The 7,206-nt window shown below is 43.2% G+C and overlaps 1 long non-coding RNA gene across 1 annotated transcript; it reads left to right on the top strand.

Moving 5' to 3' along the window:
* Nucleotides 1–752: 752 nt before the first annotated feature.
* Nucleotides 753–6,856, top strand: LOC134890751 (uncharacterized). Its single transcript, XR_010171391.1, has 2 exons — nucleotides 753–1,158; nucleotides 3,830–6,856. It is a non-coding gene; the product is annotated as an uncharacterized LOC134890751 (long non-coding RNA).
* Nucleotides 6,857–7,206: the final 350 nt, after the last annotated feature.

Raw genomic sequence — 7,206 nt, 5'->3', positions numbered from 1 at the left:
CAGCGCTTCGTGATCCTGCAGTGGTTACTTTGTTCAGTGCTGCTTAGTTTTTGGTTTAGTACTGTTTTGTTACTTGGTTAAGTAATCTTGTTCAGCAGTTGCTGATGTTTCAAGCTAGTTAGCTTGGTTTGCCTTGTATGTGTGAGCGGGCGTGAATCTCGTCACTATCTGTGTAAAATCCTTCTCTCGAAGTTGTCCGTCTCCTCGGTCACAGTTTCTAGAGTCTGGTAGGAGGGGCATAGACGGAGGAGCCAGCCAACACTCTCAAACTCTTAAAGTGCCAATGGCTCCTTGTGGACCCGTCTATACCCCATGGTACTAATGTGGACCCCAGCATCCTCTACGGACTACGAGAAAAGGATTTACCGGTAGGTAATTAAAATCCTATTTTTGTTTACAACATAATTCCATATGTGTTCTTTCATAGTTTCAATGTAGAAAATAATTAAAACAAATAAAAACCATTAAATTACTCTACAACCATTAAATGTACTCTACAAGTACAAAAGCATCGCCACTGAGCGATACTTTTGTACTTGTGCGGTGGGGCCAGGCCGGACCAGACATGCGGGGCACACTAGCCCTGTGCTGGGCATCCCCCCGCATGTCGGTGATCGTAGCTGTGGTAAATCTAGCACAACTACAATCAGGTCAGAATGACCCCCTCTATGTTTAGCTTTTGAATTGCTGGAATACCATGTATTGTTCCATACTGCCACTAGAGGGAGTAATGCATCGTATACAGAGGAAGTCTTTCCTGGAACAACTAAAATTTCAGTGATTCTGACTGGGAGTTTACTAGGGGGTTGTGTCTATTTCCCCTTCGTGGAAAGGACCTGGATGTGACATCTAGTGAGGGCAGAAATGGTTGTCTGCCCTTACAGCATGTATTTGTTTCCTCCATTTTCTGTTTTTTGTTATTTTATGTATGATGCATTGGATCCTTACGGTATCTCTCTCCGCTTCGCTCACCAATGGTTACTATTCCAAATAGTTTGTGACGTGGACCCAGTGAATTATGGGAAAAGTCTTCTCGACGAAGGGCAACTAGACGCTACCCTTTCCTAGGGGAGGAAGTAGGAGGAAACTGGAAAGAAGCCATATGTATGAGTCTCAGTGTAGCCACGTTACGTAGAAAGCAGTGTGGCACGGACCGAGGTAAGTAAATATGATGTCAGAGTTATTCCTACAGTGAGCAGATTACAATCCTGCCATAATAAAAGTTATTATGGTTGTTGCCACTATAGGACTATGGGGATCATTAGCGTGTTTATGAAAAATATTTGCAGATTCATATCCATATATTATAAGGACACATGGAGTATGTGTGAATGGGGTGTAGTACGGCTGACCGCCGGTCTCCTGACCGCCGGTCAGCTTACCGACGCCGGGATCCCGGCGGGGAGGGGCGAGTGCAGCAAGCCCCTTGCGGGCTCGGTGGCGACCTGCGGGCTCGGTGGCGACCTGCGGTCGCCACGGGTTCTATTCCCACTCTATGGGTGTCGTGGACACCCACGAGTGGAAATAGTCCATGTTGGTCGACAGTGACCCGTCGGGCTGGTGGAGGAGGTCATGTGACTGTCGGTCAGCTGATCGGCGGTCACATGAATACCACCCGTGTGAATGGTGTGATGCTCATATAATATATTAAGCTATATTCTTTTCTTTCTTTTTTTTTTTTTTTTTTTTTAACTGTCCAATGGTAATTGCCCAAATCAAACACTCGGATGACTGTGGGCAGGATGTAATGCAGTGTGCGAGATGGCCGGAGCGCCGAGATTCCGGCTGAACTCGTACATTTTTTTTAAAGCAGCATACATTTACGTGTTGGTTTTGCCTTGTAAATGATTGTAGCTTTAAAAAAAAAAATTTAAAATATGTGTTCGGACAGAATCTCAGCGCTCTGGCGTCTCGCACTGCATTACATCCTGCCCTGTCTCTTTAAACACCTACCAAGCTATTTTTATTGTTAGGGGATTTTTTGCCCCCCATTTAGACTTTTATTCTTTTAAGATAGCAACATTATGGACCGGTATTTGTTAAAGCATAAATCTCAGCTAACTGCTCGCCCCTATTTTGGCATTTGCTGCGAGACCTGTAATATTCCTGGGCAGAAAATCATCTATGCTGCTCAGATAGGGTTTTTGTGTAACACCTAAAGGGGTTGTTGAAGCTATCATACTACCGACAGAATTCACTGAAGCCTCTAAAGAGCAGTATTTAGGGGAAAATAAAGAAAAATCAGTAATTCTGAAATAGGTTGCGTAGCAGTTCTTTGTACTGTAACTCTCTTGCCAGTTGTTGCATTTCTGCTGCCTCCAAAACAGATATGACCGTAGCCAGTGGCTTGCCCTGCATGCATTTATGGTAAGATGCCCCTGCTGCATCCTCCTGCACTTCCAGGTGTATGGACACAACACTTTACATGTGCAACAAGCAGTAAGCCTGGAGATAAGCAGAGACTGAAGTGGTAGCTTGTCGCGCTAGCTAGGTGTTTATGCACGCCTACAGTTTCTATGCTGTTTATTATCTATACTACCAGCTATAAACTGCTATCAGGTAAAATTACCAAACGATCATGAAAAGCACAAACGTTCCCTAGCATTATTATTATTATTATCCTTTATTTATATGGCGCCACAAGGGTTCCGCAGCGCCCAATTACAGAGTACATAAATAATCAAACCGGAAAACAGCAACTTACAGTTGATGACAGTATAGGACAAGTACAGGGTAAATACACATAGTTACATCAGCAGATGACACTGGAATAAGTATCAGGTGGCAGAGGACTGCTGGATGTGGTACAGTTGAAGATTATTAAAGTAAGACAAAGGATAAGCACATGAGGGAAGAGGGCCCTGCTCGTGAGAGCTTACAATCTAAAGATTGTAGCATTGATCAGAGATCTGCATGGATAGTCTGCAGTACCAAGAATGACATTAGCTTCTTATTTGCCCAGGTTCTTACTCGCTTACTGGCTGATTCTAAGTTGGGACAAAGCAGAAACAAAAAAAAAAGTATCTTTGCACCTGCGCAAGTCATATTGCAATGTAAGCGGAGTAAGTACATTTATTATTTTTGCATGCAGGGTAAATACTGTCTGCTTTTGCATGCGGCACACAAATGCTGGACAGATTGATTTTTACACTGAAATTTAGACTTGAGGTTGGGCTCTCCCCACCCAAATCTACGTCTGTCTGCACATTATAAACCTGCCCCCTGCAGTGCATCATGGTTTTACCAAGGTGCGTGTAATTCCTTTTTATTTATTTTTTCTGCTGCGGGGTACACTGGGCTCCACAAGTCTGGACAATGGGGTGTAGAGTAGGATCTTGATCCGAGGCACCAACAGGCTCAAAGCTTTGAGCTTCTTCCCAAGATGCATAGCGCCGCCTCCTATATCACCCCGCCTCCCAGCACAGGAGCTCAGTTTAGTTAACCAGCCCAATGCAGTAGCAGGAAAAGAGACAACGGTTAGTAGCCACATACACCACACACTCACGACATGTCAGAAGTGTCAGCGGCTAATGCCATATCAACCCAAAGAAGCTAAGTGCGTCAGGGGTGGTGCCATGGCTAAAGAGTGCCAGCAATTTGTCCTGTTAAAGAAGATGCCAAGGTGTTGATCTTGGGACTGATTTCAGCATGGGCTAAAGACATTGCATGAAATCTGCAGCTTGTTCTGCAACAAGGACAGTATCTAGATCATGTAAAGAAGCAGGAAAGGTCACCAGATCCTGATATCAATGATGTCCCCTTTCAATATACTCTCTCCTTTAATTGTGGTGGACATATAACCATTAAAAGGTGTCTTCCTCTTTTGCAGATGTCATCAGTCAGAATGTCACCAGCTTGTTGCCCTCTCATAATTCTTGGCATTCTTGCGAGTGTCTCCCTTATTAAATGTCAGAACTTTCCTACGTTCATGAATAAACACATTCTTGAAGATCAAGACCGCATCAATTGCAACGTAACCATTAAAGATCGCAACCTCAATACGCAATCTTGCCGATTTCGTAACACGTTCATTCATGACACAGGTGCGAAGAAAGTCAAGCAGATGTGTTCTCCGTATGTGACGTCTACAGTGGTTGCGAGTGATAGTGCACTAAAACTCACTGATTGTAGCTTGATAAGATCTCCATCATCAACGGGCTGTTCCTACAGTCAGAAAGGAGTGAAGGGCATTGTGTATGTCACATGTGAGAGACACCTTCCTGTGCACTTCTCTAAATACGAGAAAAGTTCCTGTGCATCGTGGTCTCCCTGTGCATGGAAACTACTTCTGCTTCTTCTCCTTAGAGAATTTCTATAAATCTACTTTATCAGATTTTTTTTTTTTTCTTTTCAAGAAGTGGTATGATGCTTTGTACAGTATGAAGGGGGCAAATCAATCCAGAGTGGTGTAGTGTAGGCAATGTGCCCTCAAAGTGACATTACATTGCAACGCAAAATTGCTAATTTTCCCTTACACTCCCAAAGGGATTGGCTGTAAAATTAGCGATGTTGGACTAGCATAGGTATCGGCTATGTGTGCAGCCACACATCGTGACCCAACTTGAATTGCCCCTAAAAGATATCTATCAAGTTTACAAGTCATTTAGCAGAAGATGGGGGTGTTCTTAGCTCAAGTGGAATATGTGTCAAACATCAATATGGTGCTATAGTATATAAGATGTCAGAAGTACGTTAATAACATGAAATATTAAGAGTAAAATAGTTACAGTTTACCTTAATGGTACAGTAACACGTTGCTATAGCAGGTAAATCATTCTATTACACAATTTGAAGATTACAGCTTACATTGGGCGTTTGCTTTTCTTATAAGCCTTTATTAGTACCACTTAATGATTTTGTTTTTCATTGAAAAAGATGTAAAAATAATTCACGTCCGCTGCATTGTTCCTTTTCATACCTTAACGCTATGCTTATTCTTTATTCATTATCCTTATCTGCTTTTCAGTGAAAGCCTCCTACACCTAGCCTTAATACGCCATGTGGTACGAGAGAGCGGTGTAGCAGGGTGACTCTGTTTAAATTTGCCTCTTATACGCAGAGCAGATGCTGCAAAACACAGCTCAGTTTGTATCAGAGACTCCGGCCTGCGACTTTAACCGCACAGGAATGTGCCGTAAATAGCACTATGTTAATCCTATGCTATTCTTGAATTCAATATAGAATGTATACTTTCACTGCCTATGTCTATTGATATTTATTATATATATGTTTAGTTTGGTATGAATATTTGGTTTTCACATAAACATACAATAGTCTATATGCAGAACATAATTTCTCTGTATATCTATATATATATATATATATATATATATATATCAAAGGCAAATACCACTGACTCATCACAAAATCTCCAGAACCATAAGGACTAGGAACTGGACATTTGAACAGTAGACTGCTTTTGAGATATAGGCACCCACTAAGAAGGGATTTTTAAAAATTCAAACACAAAGGGGTTAAAAGGGGTGAGATGATTATTGGGCATTCTCTCCTCACAGAGGAGAGTTAAGACAGCCCACCCAGCCAGGGCTATAAAGAACGCATGGCCAGCAATATCAAGTAGTGGTGGGGGGGAGGACACAGTGCTGTGTTCCTGGAATCCTTGCCAGTGGCTGTTGCGCAGTCCATTATTCAAACAACTGCCACCCCTAAACACTGTCAAACTTCGCTGGCTGTGGCTTCCCTATTTGGGAAGCCCTGCCTTATGGTTCAGGAGATTTTGTGATGAATCAGTGGTATTTGCTATATATATATATATATATATATTTCAGATATAGGTATTTAACCAACCTATTTCCAGTCAGGAGAGAATAGTGTCTCAATTATCAGAGGTTAACCTGTCACTTGAACTTAACATTGGCCAACCTCTCAGAGAGCAAAAGGAGGCATAGATATTTTGGCTCTTAAATGCATTAAAGGGAAGCTTGACAGTCGGCAACTGATTATCTGCTGTGTAAAGAGTACTGACAGCTCTCCCAGTGACCATTTTTACCTCAGAGGAGGAGCCCTAATGAGAGCGAGAAGCTAGGCAAGTAGTACTAGGGCCCTTTATATAGAGTCAGCCTATCCCCGCAAACCTTACATATTTAACATTCTGCGGGTGGAGTTTGGCCTGTCTTCCCAGCATTTACAGCACTGAGCAGGACAGCATCAGAAGCGGGACAGGGCAGAGAAGGAGGTGGATTATTCTCCTCAGCACCAGCCTTTTGACAGCATCAAAAATCCGAGAATCCCTCTGATCCCATCAGACTACCACTTCCAGTTCAAACGGCTGCAGTTCCCGGTAAAGATCTGCTATGCCATGACCATTAGCAAAGCTCAGGGACAGAGTTTGAAAGTGACTGGTGTAGAGTGACTGCTTCTCCCATGGCCATTTGTATGGGGATGCGGTTACATTGCCGGCATTCAGAGTCCCGTCAGTCAGGAGATTGACGCCAGAATCCCAACCACTGACAATGCCGCCAGCCGGATTCCCGGCTAATAAAGCCGATTCCCGCTTGTGGGTGTCCATGACACAAAGTGGGAATAGAACTCGTGGCAAGCTTGCAACCGCCCCCTTCCCTCCCTGGCGGCCGGATCCCATACCCAATGCTTTATATGTTGCCTGTTCCAGAGTCAGCTCCTCTGACAGCCTGGCCATTCTCCAGCCTGAAAGAAAAGACTAAAAATGTAGTTTACAAGGAAGTCCTTCAAAATTAAAGTGCCATGCCAATATAATAATAATCTATTAATTGCATTTGAGTAATTTGTTGATTTTATTCATATATACCACAAATGTTATATATGTAGTTTTGTATGTAAAATGTTTAAAAGCAGTATTAAATTTGCTTAAATACCAGCGCTTTTCATATCTTTGTGATTATACTTGTATGCCATAGAGAAGCACGGGTATTCAGCTAGTATTATATAATATGAATAGGAGCTGCTAGAAGTGTTGCACGTATCAGCTGTATACACGGGAGACCGACGCTGGAACACTGACAGCCGGCATCCCGAAGGTAAGTGGGTAACTGTTAGAGTTAGGGCCCGTAGGGAAGTGTGTGTGGATGGGGGGGTTAGGGTTAGGCACTATGGGGGTTAACCCTAGCCTCCACCCCTCGAGGGTTAGGGTAAGGTAGGGGTAAAAATGCATACCCCCTCCGATGTATGGAACTTCAGTGTCAGGATGCCACTGTCTGTCATGTGCAC

Source organism: Pseudophryne corroboree, chromosome 1, assembly GCF_028390025.1.
Source record: "Pseudophryne corroboree isolate aPseCor3 chromosome 1, aPseCor3.hap2, whole genome shotgun sequence".
Lineage (NCBI taxonomy): Eukaryota > Metazoa > Chordata > Amphibia > Anura > Myobatrachidae > Pseudophryne > Pseudophryne corroboree.
Note: the sequence above shows the minus strand (reverse complement) of the source record. Positions and strands in the feature narration are given on the sequence as shown.